At 43.7% G+C, this 22,138-nt stretch overlaps 1 pseudogene across 1 annotated transcript in view; it reads left to right on the top strand.

The window, feature by feature from the left end:
• Positions 1–21,864, top strand: part of LOC308578193 — a 33,797-nt pseudogene extending 11,933 nt beyond the window's left edge. The window contains exons 2-9 of the transcript in view: positions 959–1,038; positions 2,711–2,906; positions 5,689–5,829; positions 6,595–6,695; positions 15,841–15,994; positions 18,450–18,551; positions 19,396–19,575; positions 21,673–21,864. The product of the transcript in view is annotated as an uncharacterized misc_RNA (transcript). The remainder of the gene's footprint in view (positions 1–958; positions 1,039–2,710; positions 2,907–5,688; positions 5,830–6,594; positions 6,696–15,840; positions 15,995–18,449; positions 18,552–19,395; positions 19,576–21,672) is intronic.
• The last annotated feature ends 274 nt before the right edge of the window (positions 21,865–22,138 follow it).

A 22,138-nucleotide genomic window follows, 5' to 3' on the forward strand; every position in this document is an offset into this window, starting at 1 on the left:
TAATCCTGCTAATGTATTAACCTGTGTGCACTGCTTTTGTCAATATGCAATAAACGTTTCCCATTCTTTTTTATATTAAAACTGGAGGCATTTTTTCAGCTGCAATGGGCCTCCGGTGTCCTGTTAGTACATTAGTTGGTACCATTTCTCGTACAGTTGATATTCCTTGCATAGATAGATTAGATAGATGATAGATAGTTAGATTAGATTAGATTAGATTAGATTAGATTAGATTAGATTAGATTAGATTAGATTAGATAGATTAGGTAGGTAGATTAGATAGATACATATATAAGAAAGGTTGGTAGATGGATAGATAGATTAGTTAGATTGATTGATTGAGTAGGTAGATAGATTCAGGCATGGCCAAACCTGGCCCTCCAGCTGTTTTGGGACTACAACTCACATTGTCCCTGACCACTGGTCCTGTTAGGTAGGGATGATGGGGGTTGGAGGGCCAAGTTGGGCCACACCTGGATTAGATGGTAGGTAGGTAGATAGATTTGATAGATAGGGTAGGTAGATAGATAGATAGATAGATAGATAGATAGATAGATAGATAAGATAGGTAGGCAAGTAGATAGATAATAAGATAAAGTCGGTAGATCGATAAGGTAGGAAGGTAGGTAGGAGGCAGCCTAGGTCAAAGTTGACCCACTTATTTAAAAGTAACCATGCTGTTATACAGTGGTACCTCTGGATGCGAACGGGATCCGTTCCGGGGCCCCGTTCGCATCCTGAAGCGAACATGCTCGGGTCACAATTTGCTGCTTCCGTAGATGCGTGTGGCATCATTTTGAGTGTCTGCACGTGCGCAAGCTGCAGAACCCGGAAGTAACGCGCTCTGTTACTTCTAGGTCGCCACGGAGCACAACCCGAAAATGCTTAACCCGCAGCTACTTCAACCTGAGGTATGACTGTATTAGTAACAAAAATCTATTATCTTAAATATTTTCAGGCGGTGACCCTGGACCCCAACTTCCTGGATGCTTACATTAATCTGGGGAACGTCTTGAAGGAGGCGCGTATATTTGACAGGTAAGCAAATAGGCATAGAGCTTATATTCTCTTTTTTATATAAATGTTTTTTATTGGTTTTGCGTATAATCACATTACGTCTTATATTCTCAGTTTAGTGGTTGCACCCATACCCAAACTAACTCCCATTGTTGCCTAGAGGGTTGATTTTATTTAAAGCAAATTGATTTAAATCCCAAATCCATAAGACTTGATTTAAATCCCCCTTTTACCGCAAGGTTCAGCCTTGCTGGCATCCTCTTAATATTGACAATCGGAGGCAGGTTTCCTTTTTGGAATCCTAACTTCAGAGTCTTTTCTACAGTTATATCAAAATGATTTGGTTCTGCTATATACAGCCCGATTGTGACGAAATGATGGTGAGTTTTAATAAGTGAACACTTTTTATTTGAACAACTTTTCTGCTGCACTTGATTGGAAGGAGAAAAGAAACATTTCCTTCATAACAATTTAAGCAATTTATTTCACTAAAACAGTAACATGGTAGCATATGTATCCATGTTGCTTAACTGATGTGCTGAAACATTTTTCCCCCAAGAAAAACTTGGACTGAGTTTTCGCACACATGAAAAACTTAAAACAAATAATTCTTCCCCGAATTATTTATTTATTTATTTATTTCTACCCCGCTCTCACTGGCCAGGGCCTGGCTCAGGGCGGCTAACACCAAATATAAATTACAATAAAATAGAATAGAAAAAAACCCCAGTTAATTAAAATACAGCTTAAAATGCAGCCTCATCAAGACTACAAAGGGAGGAAACATCAGCTATTCACCCAAGCCAGCTATCCATGCTGGTGCTACATGGGCCAGCAAAAAAGCCACGGGAAAATTTATATACCAAATCCCATATAGGGTGTCAGAGTGAGTCTAAGCATAGAGCGAGTTAAAATAATCAAGCCTGGAGGTGACCATCGCATGGATCACTGGCCAGATCAGGGCGAGAAAGGTAAGGAACCAATTCCTTAATACGGCGGAGGTGGAAAAATGCCACCTTTGCTGTGGCTGCAACCTGTGCCTCCATGGAAAGAGAGGCATCGAAGGTTACACCCAAGCTCTTGACAGAAGGCTCTGGCACTAATTGCGCCCCCACAAGAGATGGGAGTTGGCCCCCCAACCCCATGTTGTCCTGACCCAGCCAGAGGACCTCTGTCTTCGAAGGATTTAACTTCAACTGGCTCCCACGCAGCCACCCAGCCACGGCTTCCAAGCATCTGGTCAGTGTGTCTGGGGCCGAGTCCATTGACAGATAAAGTTGGGTGTCATCAGCATATTGACGACAACTCAGCCCTAAACTCCGGACAATCTGGGCAAGGGGGCGCATAAAGATATTGAAAAGCATCTGGGAAAGGATTGTGCCCTGCGGCACTCCACACAACAAGGAGTGCCGCAGCGACAACTCCCTCCCTAGCGCCACCCTCTGTCCCCGACTTGAGATAAAGGAGCACAGCCATTGTCTGACTGTGCCCTGAATCCCCACGTTGGCAAGGCGGTGGTCCAAAAGTTTGTGATCGACCATGTCGAAGGCCGCTAACAAATCTAAAAGAATCAGCAGTCCCGGCCCGCCTCGATCCTCTTAATCGTCCTCCCAAAGCATTTTATTTTTTAAAAAACAGATTTTTATCCACCCTGGTGACAATGAAACTGAACCAGTCCTTGATCTCATTTCAGAGCCGTTGCAGCCTACCTACGGGCCCTGAGCCTGAGTCCCAACCACGCTGTTGTCCACGGCAACCTGGCATGTGTGTATTACGAACAGGGGCTGATCGATCTGGCAATCGATACCTACAAGAGGGCCATTGAGCTCCAGCCCCACTTCCCTGACGCCTACTGCAACCTGGCCAACGCGCTGAAAGAGAAAGGCAGCGTAAGAAACTGGTCCCTTTTGCCTTGGGGTGGGGGGAACATCTATATAAAAGATGTTTTATAGATGGTACTTAACACCTGCCAAAATAGCTAAAATGTATAAAACAAAAAAACTGTGCTGGAGGTGCAGTAAAGAAGAAGGGACACTTATACATTTCTGGTGGGCCTGTGAAAAAAAAATACAGAAACTTTCCTATTAGGCAGTGGTGTCCAAACTTTTTTCAAAGAGGGCCAGATTTGATGAAGTGAAGGGCCATAAGGGCCGACCAAAGTTGTTTACTTTTTTTAAGGATTGAAGTTGTTGAGCTCTTTTCTTAGGGTTTAAATTGTTGAACTTTTTTTAGGATTGAAGTTGTTTAGCTTTTTCTTAGGCTTTTACCCCATGCTGAATTGGCCAGATTAACAGAGACAATTAGGGCACAACCCAGACAAGAATTCCAAAAGGAATGGGGAAAATGCAGAGAATACTTTACCAAACAGTGCCCCAAAATATACACTTGGACTTGTTTCAATTAATTTCTACAGGAGACTTTGTGGTTTAAGTCATAATTAGGAAAAATTGTAATAATCCCATACAAAAGAAATAGTATACAAGAGGTAAATAAGGCGGCCATTTAACAGAATAAAGTCTTTTATTTTTATGTTATGTTTTCTTTGTGTAAGGGGATAGGAGTTTAATTTTGATAATTAGTCAATGGTGGTGGGTCTGTTTGTATGTATGAGTTGTTGTGGACTATGTTATAAATAAAATAAAAATTAAAAAAAGAAAATGAAACCGGTCCCTTTTGCTTTCTGTATGTCAGAGGGTTTGCTGAAAAAAGCCTTCCGGATGATGGTGACCTCGAAATTGGGCTCTTTGGGGGGGGGGATTTGGGGTACAGAACCTAGAAGAAGTCCTCTTTTATTTTTTCCTTTGTCATATCGTCACATACAACTTTGCTCATACCAAGCGTCGACTCCCCTCCCCCTTCCCCCGCTCCCACTCCCTGGCTTTCTTAAGCAGTCACGATCCTCTTAGCATTTCTATATCACCCTTTAAAAATTGTCCAGTAGCACCTGATGATGATGATAATAATAATAATAATAATAATAATAATAATAATAATAATAATAATAAAATTTATACCCCGCCTATCTGGCTGGGTTTCCCCAGCCACTCTTGGCGACAAAATATTAAAATACAATAGTCCGTCAAACATTAAAAGCTTCCCTAAACAGGGCTTGCTAAACTTGGCTTCTTCTTGGTATAATTTTTTGTATGCAGGTCCAATTCTTCAGATACAAAAGCTTCTACCAAGACCAAACTGAGTTGGTCTGCAATGTGCTACTGGACAATTTATATATTTTTTATATATTTCAACTGCGTTAGACCACCACAGCTGCCTACCTGAACATATATCGCCCTATTTACCTTCTTACTCTACTTAAAACAATTTACTTTAGCATTTGTAAATCACTTTCAAAAATTAGCCTCTGGTTTTTTTAATAACAGTATATTTAAAGATCTTTTTCAATTCTTTGTAAATCATATCCCAGTAGACTTTGACTTTAGTGCACATCCACCACCTATGGACGAAATTCCCTTCCTTCTCCTTGCATTTCTAGCGTGCCTTATCTTGAGTTATATATATTTTAGCAAGTTTAGTCGGCGTCAAATACCACCTATACGTCACCTTCATTAAATTTTTAATTAGTGCTGTACATTCAATAAATTGTTTTTGCCCATAATCTTTCCCACTTATCTAATTCAATGTTATGACCAAAATCTTGAGCCCATTTAATCATAACCGACTTAACTTCTTCATCCTTTGTATGCCATTCTTATACGTTTTTGGCAATGATTTTCTTTTACTATCTAGCAACTCTGTCTCTTAATTTTGATTTAGTATGACCAAAACCATTTCCCTTACTGTCTTCCTTAAATACATCTTGCAAAAGACGGTAAGTGTGCGGGAAAGAGAGTTTGAATCGGATTAGTCTGCTCTTGTATTTATGTTCCCCTAAACCAAGCATGTCCAAAGTCCACTTTGGGGGCCTTCCACCCATCTCTCCTAGATCTCAAAATGCATTGGTTTTGTCATATTTCCTGCTATCCTGCCAAAGAATTTAAATTTTCCCAATGTTCTTTTAGACCAGGCATGTCCAAAGTCCAGTTCAGGGGCCTAATCTGGCCCTCTGGTCGATTTAATCCGGCCCTCGTGGCGGTTTATTTACTAGGGCAAAACTTCCCCCCAAAAAGCTCAAGAACTTTAATCCTAAAAAAAGGTCAGCACCTCTGGGGTCAAATCCTTAAAAAAGGCTCAACAATTGTGGGGTTTTACTGTTAATATGCTTCTTCTTAATTGCATTTCACTATTAATATACTTCTTAATTGTATTTCAGTTCAACAATGACTTTGATAAAATACATCTTTTGTGACGTGCAGAAGGCTTGAGTTACCTATGAGGTGCAACAGTTACCATATAGCATATATTCAATATAAAAAACAGCAACAATTGGTTGTTGACAAAGGACAGCTGGCATATATATATAAAAGATATTAACTGATATGCATGCCATTCCAGATATAGCTATATAATCTCTACTGTTGGTAAGAGAAGAACTTTGGAGCAGGCATTTTCAAAAAAAGAGTTTTTTATGAACCGCTCTAATACCAAGTTACCGTCAGGAGCTGAGGGGCCGTATCAAACCTCAATCCAGCCATCACATCACAGAGCAGCCTTTTGGGCTCCTGTGAAAGACATACTAATATTCGTGTAAAAACTCTGTTTTGTGTTTCGAAGGTTGCCGAAGCCGAGGAATGCTACAATACAGCTCTCCGTTTATGTCCGACTCACGCGGATTCTCTTAATAACCTGGCGAACATCAAGCGAGAACAAGGGAATATCGAGGAGGCTGTCCGCCTCTACCGGAAAGCTCTTGAGGTACGTGCGTGGAGAATTACAACAATTAAATTGACATATAAGGGTTAGGCATGCGTACCCTGGACTCCTAGTCTGGGTCTTTTTAAAAATCGCCGATCAAATTTTTCTTGATCAATAACGGAAATAATGGTGAAGAAGTGAAAGTGAAGTAGCATTTTGAGGCTCGACAAAGCATGGTCCGATAAGTCCCTTTTGGAAGGAAGAGGGTCTGTCCCCCTTTTTATATTCCTAGGCCTCCTGGAATGACCAAAAATCTGCTTTTTCATCAGAAGAACAATGCAAGGTGTTAAGGAACGGTACAGAAATTGAAATAAAAGCTGGGCACATGCTGTTCTCTGTGTCGGCTGAGCTTGATCCCCTGACAGTCTTATTTTCTAACAGTATTTCCTATGCGTACGAAAAAGGCAGTTCATAGGCCCATTATTATTATTATTATTATTATTATTATTATTATTATTATTATTATTATCATTACCACAAATCATTCCAAACGGTGATTTATTTTGCAGCCAGCCCCTGCCACATTTGAGCATCAAAGAGGGGCTCTTTAAAATATGGCATTGGTCATTTGACAGTCTGATCTCCCAACAGTATTTCCAATGCATGCTAAAAAGGCAGTCCATAGGTTCCTCCTCCTCCTTAATTTTTGCAAGTCAATCCAAATGAGGATTTATTTCACGCCCACAACCTTTGAGCCTCAAAGAGCAGCCTCCGTCTCTTTAGAATGCTTCTCAGGGAAACTAAGAGTGAGCTTCTTCCCCGCAGGTCTTCCCGGAGTTTGCAGCTGCGCATTCAAATTTAGCCAGTGTTTTGCAACAGCAGGGGAAGCTCCAGGAGGCCCTCATGCACTACAAGGAGGCCATCAGGTGAGCTTCCAAAGCCATGGGGAAAATAGATTGAAAGAGCTCCTCCTTACTGTATTTTAATCTTTTGCTGGAAGCCGCCCAGAGTGGCTGGGTATAAATAATAAATTATTGTTGCTGTTGTTAATAATTATTATTACTCCTCATGCGCTGGTCTGGTGCCTGTGGGAAAGCTCTCCTCTTGTGGATAAAGCACTTTCTCTTTTTCTTTTAGGTTTTTTTATTTTTTATTTTTATTTTTATTTATTTTTTTGTCCCTTGAAGGACAGCCAAATTTAAATAACAATTCGACACACAGCTGCGAGGCATTTGCGAGCTTTTTTGCGGAGAAGGTCCTGTTGCTCCGCCATGACCTCCCTGCCAATTTGGATACAATAAAGGAACTGGAGGCCCCTCGACTGTCCTCGGGTCCAGTATTGGACCACTTTGACCGGATATCCCCAGCCGATGTGGACAGACTCCTCCGAGCTGGAAAGCCCACCACCTGTCCTCTTGACCCGTGCCCGTCCTGGCTGATTAGAGCGTGCCCAGACGAGGTGCGGGCCCCCCTGGGGGATATCATCAATTTGTCCCTTGGCACTGGGATATTCCCAGGGGAACTGAAGGAGGCAGTGGTGTGTCTGCTCTTAAAGAAAACATCATTAGATCCTTTAGATCTATCCAATTACCGCCCGGTTTCGAATCTTCCATTCCTGGGTAAGGTGATTGAGAGAGCGGTTGCTGAACAGCTTGGTAGGTTTCTGGATGAAACATCTGCTCTCGATCCATTCCAGTCCGGCTTCCGCGCTGGTCATGGGACCGAGACGGCTCTGGTCGCCCTAACAGATGATCTCCGCAGGCAGCTGGATCGAGGCGGGTCGGGGCTGCTGATTCTTCTAGACCTGTCAGCAGCCTTCGACATGGTCGATCACGAACTTCTGGACCACCGCCTTGCCGACGTGGGGATCCAGGGCACAGTCCTTCAATGGCTGCGCTCGTTTCTCTCCGGTCGGGGACAGAGGGTGGCGCTTGGGGGGGGAATTGTCATCGCGCCACTCCTTGGTGTGTGGAGTGCCTCAGAGTGCGATACTCTCCCCGATGCTTTTTAACATCTTTATGCGCCCCCTCGCCCAGCTTGTCCGGAGTTTTTGGCTGGGTTGCCATCAGTATGCCGATGACACCCAACTCTATCTGTTGATGGATGGCCATCCTTACTCGGCCCCAGATACACTGACCAGATGTCTGGAAGCTGTGGCTGGATGGTTACGTGGGAGCCGGTTGAAGTTAAATCCTTCGAAGACAGAGGTCCTCTGGCTGGGACGGAGCGATATGGGATTGAGGGGGCAACTCCCATCTCTTGCATGGGTGCAATTAGTGCCAGCATCGTCCGTTAAGAGTTTGGGTGTAATCTTCGACACCTCCCTTTCCATGGAGGCGCAGATTACAGCTATAACAAAGGCGGCATTTTTTCATCTCCGCCAAGCTAAGCAGTTGGCTCCTTATCTCTCTCACCCTGACCTAGCCACTGTGATCCACGCGACGGTCACCTCCAGACTGGATTATTGTAACTCGCTCTACGTGGGGCTGCCCTTGAGACTGACCCAGAAACTCCAGCGGGTGCAGAATGCTGCGGCGAGACTCCTTACGGGGTCTTTGCTGCGAGATCATATCCATCCGGTGCTGTACCAGCTGCACTGGCTCCCGGTGGAGTACAGGATCAGGTTTAAGGTGCTGGTTTTAACCTTTAAAGCCCTATACGGCCTAGGACCCTCGTACCTATGGGACTGCCTCTCCTGGTATGTCCCACAGAGAAATTTACGGTCTGCAAATAAAAACACACTAAAGATCCCAGGTCACAGAGAGGTTAGGTTGGCCTCAACTAGAGCCAGGGCCTTCTCGGCTGCGGCTCCAATCTGGTGGAACGCTCTGTCACAAGAGACTAGGGCCCTGTGGGACCTGACATCCTTCCGTAGGGCCTGCAAGACAGAGCTGTTCCACCAGGCCTTTGGTCAGGGCGCAGACTGACTCCCTCCTCTGGCAACCTGCACAGAATTTTGCTTGATGGTTGCCATTAATTGTTCAGTTTCGGTTTCAGTTTCTGTTAATTGGTTCTCGTGGGAAACTTGCAGATTCTAGCTTCACCAATTAACTCCAGCTGGTGGCAATTTACTCTTGGCAGAAAGCCCAGGTCTGCTTGACCTAGAAACTACTCGCTCTGATTGGTTAACGAGCAGCACTCAACTCTGTTATCTAGGGATTGCTAGCACAGTTTGATGTGAGGTGTGTTAGGAGTTAGAAGTGCTGTGTATGGTTTTGAGAGAGAAAAAGAGAGGGTTTATTTTGCTTTTATTTGTATGCAGAAACTCTGCTGGTTTTATTTTTTCCTTTTAATAAATCCTGTAAATAGTTCTTCTGAGTCTAGCTGACTAGTCATTATCGCTGCAACTAGCTTCTTCGCTGTGCAGGAAAACTCTGCTACGTTTGGGCTAAAGCCAATAGGGCTATGCCTGACACTCCAAAGTTCCATGAGGTTATGGGCATTGTGCTGCCAGCCTGAGTTGCGGTGGTGTCAGCATCAACGGCGTTGGTTCCAGTAGTTCCAGAAGTTGTTGTTCTCTGGCTGGTTCCTGACCGTGGTGAGCTGGTGACGCAGCGGACACAAGGACAACAGCTGCAGCGTGTGAGTGCTGGGTGCTGTGGTTCCTGTTTTCTCTCTCGGTGGTCGTGAGTAGCTGGTTCCGGGTTCCAGGGACATCGCTCTCAAGATGGCCTCACAACCAGGTCAGATGGCTTTTGAGCGTCTGAATGACTCCAATTACTTGCTGTGGTCGGAACGCATGCAGGCAGTGCTGCAGAGGGATCGTCTCTGGCAAGTGGTGAGTAAGTTTCCTACGAAGCCTGATGATGAAGACCTCGATAAAGACCAAAGAGCAAGGGCCACAATTGTCTTGGGGCTGGAAGATTCCCAGTTGCCGTATGTGAGGGGAATCAAGACAGCTAGAGGTGTGTGGCAAGCACTTAAAGAACTCCATGTGCGTGAGACAGCGGTTTCCAAGCTGTTCATTCGCAAGGCATTGTACAAGGCAATGTTACTGCCTGGGGTTACAATGCAGGAACACCTACACAGTTTACAGTTAAAGTTTGCTGCGCTACAGGAAAGAGACTGTGCGTTAGACCAGCAGGAGAAGGTTGCTATTATTTTGAGTTCTCTCCCGGAAGGCTGGGATAATTTAGTTTTGTCTCTAGAAGGCATACAGGAGCGTGATTTATCAGTCAGTTACGTTACTGGGCGTTTGATTGAAGAATGGCAGAAGAGGCAAGAAAGGTCGGTGGCTGCAGAGGCTTCTACAGGTGGGCGGTTTGGAAGGAGTTCTCATGCCGTGCCAGAGGTGAAGCAAAAGCAGCGTACTGGTGAGGAGTCAGCGTTTGCTGTTAGGCGTTGTTTCCGATGTGGGTCTTCAGCGCATCTAAAACGACAATGTCCGGAGTTGGTCAAGTCTCAGTGGCCGGTGCAGGAGCAGAGACGAGATCAGCAGCAGCAGCAGCGTAAAAGGAAATTCTTCAAACGAAAACAGTCGGCTCAGCTGGTGACCGGCGAGGTCAAGATTGCTGATGAGAAACAAGCGGTCTGGGTGGTCGATTCGGGAGCGTCTCGCCACATCGTGAACTCAGATGACTTGTTTGTTTCCAAGAACTCAGCACAGCGCAGCCAGGTGGCTCTAGCAGACGGAAGTACTTCCGAAGTGATTTCAGGGGGTGCAGTTTTTGTTCCTTGTCTTCGCGAATGCCTGCAAAATGTACTTTGTGTGCCTTCATTAAGGAGCAATCTGATGTCTGTAGATTGTTTGCTAAAAGCTGGGTTTAAAGTGTGTTTTGAAGGAGACAGTTGCATTATTAAGAAGGCTGGTGAGATTTTAGGCACTGCTAAGTCAGAGGGAGGCTTGTTTTGGCTTAAAGCAGGTTCTCAAGTTGCAGCAGTAGTCAGTAAATCTCAGCCTGCAGTGAATAACAAAGCTATACATGACAACTGTGTGCACTTATTGCATAGGAAAATGGGGCATGCTTGCTGGAAAAGTGTACTAAAAATGTCTGAATTGGCTGATGGGGGTAATTTAAAGAGTTGTAACAAGTACCTTGATTGTAATGTCTGTAAAAAGGTTAAAACCCACAGAGTCTCTTACCCCAGAAGTGACAGAGTTAGTGAGTCACCGCTACAGCTGGTTCACATGGATGTAATTGGTCCATTTGCTGTAAGCAGGGGTGGATCGCGTTTTTCACTAACAATTGTGGATGACGCCACGCGTTATTCTTGGGTTTTTCCCATGAAAAATAAGGGTGACGTGTTCACTAAGTTTAAAGGCTGGGTGGCATCTGTGGAAAGATTTCTGTCTGTTAAACTCAAAAGGATTCAGACGGACAGAGGTGGCGAATTTATGTCAAATGCCTTTTAAAGATTGGTTACAAAAGCGTGGCATTGGGCATAGAAAAACGAACGTTTTTTCACCAGAGGAGAATGGCGTTGCAGAGCGAAAAAACAGATCTTTACAAGATATGATGTTTGCCATGCTTGCTGATGCTGATTTGCCCATGTCTTATTGGGGGGAGAGCATGCTCACCGCGTGTTATCTCCAAAATAGGCTCTTTCATCAAACAATAGGTACAACCCCATACTTTAAATTGTTTCAGAAAAAACCCAAAATTGACCATTTGCATGTGTTTGGATCAAAAGCCTGGGTATTAATTCCGAAACAAATGAGAAAGAAGGGAGATCCTAAGACCAAACAGCTAGTGTTTGTGGGTTACCAGGAGCTGGGAAAAGGTTTCCGCTTTGCTGAAGGGACAAATGGCATTGTGATCTCCAGGAATGCCAGTTTTTGTGAACATAGTGGCTGGGAGAGACTACATGCCAATACTGAGGTTTGGTTTGAACCTTCCCAGGAGCTTCATGACTCTGAAGGTAGACACAGGGAATCAGAGTCTGAGGGGGAGGAAAGTTCAGATAAGAGCTCTCAGGAAAGTGAAGTTAGCCAAAGACCAGTTGCTAAGCAACAAAAGAGAGGTCGTAGTTCTGAGGAGGAAAGTGGGTCAGAAGAAAAAATTTCTCCCAGAAGATCTAAAAGACAAAACAAAGGAGTGCCTCCGGTGCGTTTTTCCCCTGATACTGCAAATGTGTTTAGTGTAATTGCAGAACCCAAGAGTTTTCAGGAAGTGTTAAAGTTACCAAAAGAGGAGGCAGAGCGCTGGAAACAGGCAATGGAGGAAGAGATGTCCTCTCTGAATGAGCATAAGGTTTTTACACCAGTGGCAGCGCCTGAGGGGGCAAAGATTGTATGCTGCAGGTGGGTGTACAAAAGACTTAGGCCCGGTTAGGACATATCTAGGGTTGGAAGTGTGCTGGGCCCAAGATGGCAGCTGCCTAATTAGTCAGCAGAACAAAGTTAAACAACTACTGACTACATACAGGATGCAGGATTGCAAAGGGGCAGCGGTGCCTATGGATCCAGGTTTCATAAAAACACTTCATACAGATGAGAGTCCTGAATTTGAACATCCTGATGTATATCACTCTGTAATTGGAAGTTTATTGTATATAGCACAGTGGTCCAGACCTGATATTAGCTATGCAGTAGGCATATTAAGTAGATTGGTCTCAAAACCCACACTAAATGCCTGGAAAGGGGTAAAACAAGTTCTGAGGTATCTCAAACAGACAATTGGCTATATGTTACAATTAAATTCTTCAGAGGATGAAATGTTGAGTTGCTACTGTGATAGTGACTGGGGAAATTTGCCAGATAGAAAATCTGTCACAGGACTAGTCATAATGGTCGGTGGAGCTTTAATCAGCTGGCGGTCACGCAAGCAAGACGTTGTAAGTGTGTCATCAACGGAATCAGAGTATGCCGCATTGAGTGAATTGTGCAACGAGGTGATTTATTTCAAGCATTTGATGGCAGATTTAAATGTAAATTGTGGAGAACCAGTACAAGTTTACATTGATAATCAAGCTTGTATAACATTAAGTAAAACAGAGGGTTTCAAATCGCGTTCCAAACATATCTCTGTAAAATACCAAAATGTACGTTGCTGTGTACAAGACAATGTAATCACCTGTACTTATGTGTCAAGTGAAGAAAATGTAGCAGATGTGTTAACTAAACCATTGGCAAAGGTAAAGAACAAGCGTATGTGCAAGGGTTTAGGTTTGCTGGAAAAATGATCTCCTACATAGGTGTATTTGGAGTTAATTGTTCAGCAGAATCTGTGAGGGGGTGTTCAGTTTCGGTTTCAGTTTCTGTTAATTGGTTCTCGTGGGAAACTTGCAGATTCTAGCTTCACCAATTAACTCCAGCTGGTGGCAATTTACTCTTGGCAGAAAGCCCAGGTCTGCTTGACCTAGAAACTACTCGCTCTGATTGGTTAACGAGCAGCACTCAACTCTGTTATCTAGGGATTGCTAGCACAGTTTGATGTGAGGTGTGTTAGGAGTTAGAAGTGCTGTGTATGGTTTTGAGAGAGAAAAAGAGAGGGTTTATTTTGCTTTTATTTGTATGCAGAAACTCTGCTGGTTTTATTTTTTCCTTTTAATAAATCCTGTAAATAGTTCTTCTGAGTCTAGCTGACTAGTCATTATCGCTGCAACTAGCTTCTTCGCTGTGCAGGAAAACTCTGCTACGTTTGGGCTAAAGCCAATAGGGCTATGCCTGACACTCCAAAGTTCCATGATTAATTTGATTTTAATTTGATTTAATTAATTTTATAATGAATGTTTTAAAATGTTGGACTATTTTGATTGTTGTTAGCCGCCCTGAGCCCGGCTTCGGCTGGGGAGGGCAGGATATAAATATTATTATTATTATTATTATTATTATTATTATTATTATTATTATTATTATTATTATTCAGTTTTTTTATTTTATCATTTTATTTCCATACACTCCAAACATTTTCAATATATACAATACTGGGATTATACAAACCCCTTGGACTCTCCCCCACCCCCCACCCCCCGTTTCCATATTTTGCCATCTTTTCTTGCATGTAATTACAATGATTCGTTCTATTCCATTTCCTTATTTGCTACTTTGGCTTCATCAATGTTATATCAATCCTGCCTGTGGAAAACCATCTAATTCGATTTTAATTTGATCCCGATTTGTTTTTAGGAGGTAATTTAATTATTGTTTGATTTTATACTAATGTTATATATTTGATGTTAGCTGCCCTAAGACCGGTTTCGGCCAGGGAGGGCGGGATACAATTATTATTATTATTATTATTATTATTATTATTATTATTATTATTATTATTATTATTATTATTATTATTATTATTTCTAAATATGTATCTTTAAGGTATTCAATAAATTTTTCCCATTCTTGTTTAATTTTTTTATATATATAAATAGTTTTTATTAAGTTTTAGCATTTTATATTCAACACAAACATCATTCTTGCAGACAGCATAGATGAATCCCAATCTCCCCCAGCTTCCCTCTTCTGGTTTTTTAAATATTTACTTCTCCTGCCTATCTCATTCTCCCTTAATTTTGCCATCTTTGAACTAACGATGGTTATATCCTTAAGGTTTTTGCACCATGCTTTTTCACATTTCATCTTCATTATTTTCCCCATTTTGTCCTTTTAACTTTTTTCTTTGCTTAAATTTCCTATCATCTTGATGTCTGATCTTCACAGTCATTTTGATAATCCACTCTTCTTTTGTTGGGACCTTCTCTTCCTTCCACATCCGGGCTAAGAACATTCTGGCATAAATAGAATACACTGTCTTTTTAGGTCTCTTGGTATTTCTTCACCCGTTAAACCTATTAGAAAGGCTTCTGGTTTTTACACAAATGTTCTCTCCCCCCCCCCCAGTTAATTATACAGTGGTACCTTGGTTCTCAAACTGAATGTGTTCCAAAACCAAGGTGCACTTTCCCATAGAAAGTCATGCAAAACGGATTAATCCGTACCAGACTTTGAAAAACAATCCCTAAAACAGCCATTTAACATGAATTTTACTATCTAACGAGACCACTGATCCCTAAAATGAAAGCAGTCATCCATGTACTGTACTCTAAAATAAATACAACAGTCTTGTAAATGATAAAAATGAAAATTATTTTTTTTCCTCACCTGCACTGATGATAGTCATTGTTCGGATGGGGACCGGGGCTTCTATCCGTTTCTGCAATCACACAATCAATCAATCAATCAATCAATCAGTAACTAAACTGGGATCCGCACAGTCGCAAAAACAAATGAACCAAAAAAGCCTCCGAAACAAAAACACCACATAAATTGCAAAAACCAAAGCACCAAACTTAATCTGTTCCCGAAGTCTGTTTGATTGGTGCAGGCGCCCCAGAAAGAATAGCTGACAGCCAAATTTGATGTTTGGCTTCCGAAAAACGCCTGGAAACTGGAACACTTTTTCTGGGTTTTCGGCATTTGGGAACCAAAGCGTTTGAGTAGTAGTAATAATAATAATAATAATAATTTGTTTTTGTTTGTATCCCACCCTCGCCGGCCAAGGCTGGGCTCAGAGCAGCTAACATCATAAAAACAACACAACGAGCCTAAAAGCAGACATCAAGTAATTCAAATAAAAATTAATTCAGACAAGTTAAAATCCGGGCAGGTGGCAATTATTAGGGTGGAATTGAGAGTGATTAATAATTGCCAGAATTGAGGAGCATGGAATTTCCCAAAAGGAAAGTGCTGCTTGTCCGTATGAAGAGGATGCCACAATGCTGAACCTTTCTGTATAAAAAACCTTCTGTATAAAGAAACCTGTATAAAAAACATTTGAGAACCAAGGTCTCACTGTCTCACATGACCACTAGGGTGGTTCATAAAAAACACTTTTTTGAAGATGCCTGCTCCCAAGGTCTTATCTTACTACACTAGGGATTATATAGCTATATCTGAAATTTTGTGCATATCAGTTAATATCTCAACCCTCCATGAAAATAGCTGTTTTCTTGGACGTTTTCCTATTTTGTGAAGGCTTTGGAGAAGGCATTTTTAAAAAAAGTTTTTTTAATGAACTGCCCTAAAGACCACCGTATAGGATAGAAAGAGCCTTCTTGACCCTTACATTTCCAGCGTAACTTCAGAGTATTTTTGTACCAAAATGGCACTTTTTCTCTCCCCCTCCATGTCAGAATCAGCCCCACTTTTGCAGACGCCTATTCCAACATGGGGAACACCTTGAAGGAAATGCAAGACGTCCAGGGAGCTCTGCAATGCTACACAAGAGCAATCCAGATAAATCCTGCGTTTGCCGATGCCCACAGCAACCTCGCTTCCATCCATAAGGTAAGCTTTGTGTCTCTGCTAAATCTATTTTAAAAAAAAAAAAAAACTGGGGGGGGGGCAGCAGGGGAATCTTAGTTTTTACAAAAGGAAAACAACTGGCAAAAGCCGTCCCAAACCGAGATGGGGCACAAAAAGAAAAAGGGGAGAATTGGAATTTATGCTGGAAGTCTGAGGAGGCAGAGGGCACGCCGATACGTTTATGGTGGGGCTACAGAAACGTTAAAAAATTCATGAGGAAATAAAAAAGATGATCAGAATTAATTTAGAGGGGAAAACCAGAGGCATATTTACTGAGTATAAGAGGTAAAGAAATACCACAAGATGGGACGATATTATTCTTATACGCGACAGCTGCAGCAAGGCTACTCCTTGCACAAAACTGGAACAGGAAATATATACCCACAAAGGATGACTGGATAAAGAAACTAATTGAATTTATAGAACTGGCAAGGTCAAGTGCAGTAATAAGGTACCAATCAAACTGGAAAATAAAAATATAATGGAAATGGTTTGAAGATTATGTGTTCAAGTACTGCTCAAAAACTAACATGTTGATATGTTTGGTTTAATGTTTGTAAATCTGGTTTATAATAATAATAAATAGTAAGTTAAAAGAGTTAAGAAATATAAATTTAGATAAAAATTGCAATGTGAGTGAAGGAAGTCACGTGGGTATTTGGGTAAATGCTGAGTTGTGTATAGGGTTAGATGTGGGGAATCCATATATGTAATGTATAGTGTTGAAAATGTACGGCAACTAGCATGTAAAATGAAATCAAAAATAAATAAATAAATAAATAGGGGGGAAATAAAAATGGCAATGTGAAATATTATATAGGAGGGTGAGGGGCGGTGGAGGGAAGCCACAAGGGTGGTTTTAATGTCTGAAATTTTGGGTGGTAGGGTAATACGAATTTTGTTTTGTGTCTATGTGTTTGTTTGTAAATAAATTTTTTAAAAGGAAAATGAAAAAATTGCTATTTTTACTTTGAAATAAAAATGGGGGGGAGGTCTTATACGGGTGATTGGGTGGGTGAATGGCTCATTTTCTTAAATTTGAGCCCCCCCCCCCCAAATAGAGGGTGGCTTATATAGACGGAAAGTATGGTGGAGTTCCACACCCAAAAATCTCATTGTGACTTCCAATCACCCCTACGTCACATTTCCGATGGCGCCCTTTTGCTCGTCTCTCCTAGATCTCAAAATGCATTGGTTTTGTCATATTTCCTGCTGTCCTTTGTCAATCCACACCTGCCAAAGAATTTAAATTTTCCCAACATTTTTTTTTAGACCACACATGTCCAGCGTGTGGCCAGGGAGCGTAACCTGGTTTACTTACTGGGGCAACCCCCCCCCCAAATGCTCAACAACTTCAATCCTAAAAAGAGCTCAACAACCTTGGGGTTAAATCCTAAAACAGCTCAACAAATTTGCCCCGCCCTCATGTCAAATCTGGCCCTCTTTGGGAAAATTTGGGCACCCCTGTAAATTTAGACAATACAGTCCTATCTCGGGTTAAATATGCTTCAGGATGAATATTTTTGGGTTGCGCTCCGCAGTGACCCAGAAGTAACGGAGCACGTTACTTGCGGGTTTCGCCGCATGCACAGACCCTCAAAATGATGTCATGCGCAGAAGCGGCGAATTGCGACGTGCAGATGCGGGTTGCATTCGCTTCAGGATGCGAACGGGGCTCCGGAACGGATCCCATTCACATCCAGAGGTACCACTGTACTCTGCAAGTGTCCTGTTCTCTATGAAATGTTTCTTCCAAAACCTCTCGTAATTCTGCCTGTATTATAATCTTGCTAATTCTGCGTATTTTAGCCTTTTTGCTAGCTACGCCAACTTAGTAGGGATGGGATTCTCCTTTCCATCCTTTGTCTGTTAAGATTCTCGCTGCGGCTATTGTAGACACTGTGACTTGCCATTGTTTTATAACCATTTATTGTAACATTTATTCTATGATCAATTACAATAATCATTCATTGTAATATTCATTTATTGTACGATTAATTACAATTTATTGTAATTGTTAAGAGTAGGTTTCTATTGAATTTTTACATGCTGATACTCAATATTATTCTATAGCATGGGGAGGCAAACTACGGCCCCATGGCCTTCTCAATCTAGCCGGGAGTCGGCATGTTTTGACACGAGTATAATGTGTCCTTTTATTTAAAATGCACCTCTGGGTTATTTGTGGGACATAGGAATGCGTTCCTTTTTCCCCCTCCCCAAAATCTAGTCTGGCCCCCACAAGGTCTAAGGGACAGTGGACGGCCCCCTGCTGAAAAAGTTTGCCGACCCCTGTTCTATTCCAATGATTGTTGAATGTTACTTTATAAGTCTACCAGGTGTGGATCATCGTGCCTTCTGTCTGTTCTTCATCTTTGGTTTTGATGGTTGAGAAAAAAAGCTAGTGGCAATTGCTGAAATATCCCTCCCTTTCTAGGATTCCGGAAACATCCCAGAGGCAATTGCTTCGTATTGCACCGCCTTGAAACTGAAGCCGGATTTTCCTGACGCTTACTGCAACCTGGCGCACTGTTTGCAGGTGAGGCAGAGTTTTAAGGGCCAACACTCCCAGGGTTTCCGGCATTTGGGAACCGAGGCGTTTGAGTCCCAAGGTACCACGGTAATGGTAAAAGCGTCACCTAATTCAGGAATTGTCCAATGTCACTTTAGAGACCAACTCAGTTTGTTCTGTGTCTAAGCTTTCATGTGCAGGCAGACTTATTCAGATACACTGAAGCGGAAGTCCCCACACCCTGATATTTAGAGGGAGGGTGGGGCGGGGTATTTCTCTGAACGGTAGTAGGACTCAATCGGTATGGTCAACCTGTGGACGACTGTGTCTCATTACATATCCTAAAACTATTTCAGGTCATCTGCGTACCATCCCTTGTTTTTTCAGTCATTCACAGTTGCCAGCAGGTGGACCATACCCATTGACTCCTACTACCCTTCGGAGAAAAACCCCAACTCACCCTCCCACTATATATCAGGGTCTGGGGGCTTCTCCTTACTCTTATATAGCAGGGTCTGGGGACTTCTCCCTCTGTATATCAGGGTCTGGGGACTTCCGCTTCAGTGTATCTGAAGAAGTGTGCATGCACACAAAAGCTTATATCAGGCATCCCCAACCTGCGCCCCCCCCGATGTTTTGGCCTACAACTCCCATGATCCCTAGCTAACAGGACCAGTGGTCGGGGATGATGGGAATTGTAGTCTAAAACATCTGGAGGGCCGAAGGTTTGGGGTGCCTGGCTTATACCAAGAACAAACTTTGTTGGTCTCTAAGGCACTACTGGACAATTTTTATATATATTTTGACTTCATCAGACCAATATGGCTACCTACCTGAATCTAGAACCCTGGTTTTCTTTGCCCCCTTTCAGATCGTCTGTGATTGGACCGATTACGACGAGAGAATGAAGAAGCTTGTCAGTATTGTGGCTGACCAGCTGGAGAAGAACCGGCTCCCTTCGGTGCACCCCCATCACAGCATGCTGTATCCACTGTCTCACGGCTTCCGAAAGGCTATTGCCGAGAGACATGGGAACCTTTGCCTGGACAAGGTGGGTCTATGCTGTGAAGAGGTGTGCGCCGCTCCGTTCCGTCAGAGTTTGAATGCTTTCATGTTGGCTTTGGATATATAATAATATATAATAATTTATTATTTCTACCCTGCCCATCTGTCTGGGTATCCTCAGCCACTCTGGGTGGCTGCCAACCAAATATTAAAAACACAAGACAGCATTAAATATTTAAAAACTTCCCTAAACAGGGCTGCCTTCAGATGTCTTTTAAAAGTGAGATAATTGCTTATTTCTTTGACATCTGATGGAAGGGCGTTCCACAGGGCGGCCGTCACCACGAGAAGGCCCTCTGCCTGCTTCCCTGTAACTTGGCTTCTTGCAGGGAGGGAAGCGCCAGAAGGCCCTCGGGAGAGGGACCCCGGTGTCCGGGGTGGAGATGCTCCTTCAGGTCTACTGGGCCGAGGCCATTGAGGGCTTTCAAGGTCAGCACCGACACTATGAATTGTGCTTGGAAACGTACTGGGAGCCAAAGCAGATCTCTTGGGACCGGTGGTATGTGGTCTCAGTCAGACTGGATTTAAATCCTTTATTTTACAGAAAGGCTTGATCTTGCTGGCATCCTCTTAATATTGACAACCAGAGGAAAGTTTCATCTGCTGGGCTGTTTAGGGCTTTCAAGGTCAGCACCAACACTTTGAATTGTGCCCGGAAACGTACTGGGAGTCAATGCAGGTCTTTCAAGACTGGTGTTATGTGGTCTCTGCGGCTGTTCACGGCCCCCAGTCTGGCTACCACATTCTGGATTAATTGCAGTAAGGTAGCCCCACATAGAGCGCATTGCAGTCGTCCAAGCTGGAGATAACAAGAGCATGCGCCACTCTGGCAAGAGAGTCCGTGGGCAGGGAGGGTCTTATCCTGCATCCCAGATAGAGCTGCCCTGGACACAGAACAGACCTGTGCCTCCATGGGTCCAAAATGACCCCCAGACTGTGCAGCTGGTCCTTCAGGGGCACAGTTGCCCCGTTCAGGACCAGGGAGTCCCCCCCACCCGCCCACACACCACAGAACTTCAGTCTTGTCAGGATTCAACCTCAACCAGTTAGCTGCCATCCATCCTCCAACCGCCTCGAGGCACCCGCGCAGGAACTCCACCGCCTTTGCCGGCTCTGATTTGAAAGAGAGGTAGAGCTCTCTATCAGGCTTCCTCAACCTTGGCCCTCCTGATGCTTTTGGCCTACAGCTCCATGGTCCCTAGCTAGCAGGTCTAGTGGTCAGGGATGATGGGCACTGTAGTTTGAAAACAGCTGGAGGGCCAAGGTTTAGGAAGCCTGCTCTGTATTGGCGCCAATGGCTGTTAAGCGAAAAAATTCCAGGGTGAGTGACTCCTTGACAGCCTAGCTCACCGGGGCACTTGTCCCCCATGGGTCCATGCTGTCAGTAAAAGGAGGAAGTCCCAGCCCGGTAATTTGGAGCAAAACAGTGGTCAGTAGACCATGATTCTTACTGTTGCACCACAGGTCTGCCCAGGAGTAAGAACCCCGAGCATGGGGCAATGTCAACTTTTAAAACTTCCTTCTTCCCCCCAGAATACACTTCAAGCAGCATCGTTGATACATCATCACTACATCACTAGCACATCACAAATGAGGAGGGGTATACAAGGGTTATGCATTCACTATGAGGTCCCTTTATCAGACCCCTTAAATCTCCATCACTGAAAGAACAATAAAACTCTTGACACGTCCTTTCCCACTGGACTTGTCTGGAGATGGGCATTCAGAACACCTGCCTTGCTAAACTGCCTTGGCAGATGTCTATGGTTGCCCCCTTGGTCCCTCCCTCGGTGGGGTGCCGTGTATGTGCTCTCAGGCTTGGGGAATTCTGGCGGGATGCCCTGTTCCTGCTGCCTACATGACTTCCTGCTTCTTGGCTCATGGAGGGAGGTGGAGCCCAAATTCGTTCAAATGGCGGAATGAGGAGAGTCGGTTAAAGCATAGATTTTCTGCGTGTCTTTCTTGGGCTGTCAAGTCAAAGGTATGTATATTTGTAACATTGGAACAACTTCAAAGATGTGGCCTCATGTCCCCCACCCCCATGTCATTTCCGTAACCCGGCTTTCTTGAATCCCCTTGCTAGATCAACGTGCTCCACAAGCCGCCTTACGAGCACCCCAAGGACCTGAAAGGCAGTGAGGGCCGGCTCCGCGTTGGCTACCTGAGCTCTGACTTTGGGAACCACCCCACCTCCCATCTCATGCAGTGAATCCCAGGCATGCACAATTCGGACAAATTTGAGGTGAGGTGCACAAGAGGGCAGCTGTGTGAGTAGCTCAGGCAGCAGAGCGCTGAGACTCTGAATCTTGGGGTCATGGGTACGAGCCCCACGTTGGGCCAAACGAATGAATACAGCCTAGGACCGCCTCTCCACGGAGGATCTAACAGTCTGCAAATAAAAAAATGTTAGAGGTCCTGGGCTTCAGGGAGATTAGGCTGGCCTCGACCAGGGCCAGGGCCTTTTCAGCCTTGGCCCCGGCCTGGTGGAACTCTCTGCCACAAGAGATCAGGACCCTGTGGGATCTGACATCTTTCTGCAGGGCCTGTAA

The sequence above is a fragment of the Podarcis bocagei genome (assembly GCF_964188305.1).
Source record: "Podarcis bocagei genome assembly, chromosome: W".
NCBI lineage: Eukaryota > Metazoa > Chordata > Lepidosauria > Squamata > Lacertidae > Podarcis > Podarcis bocagei.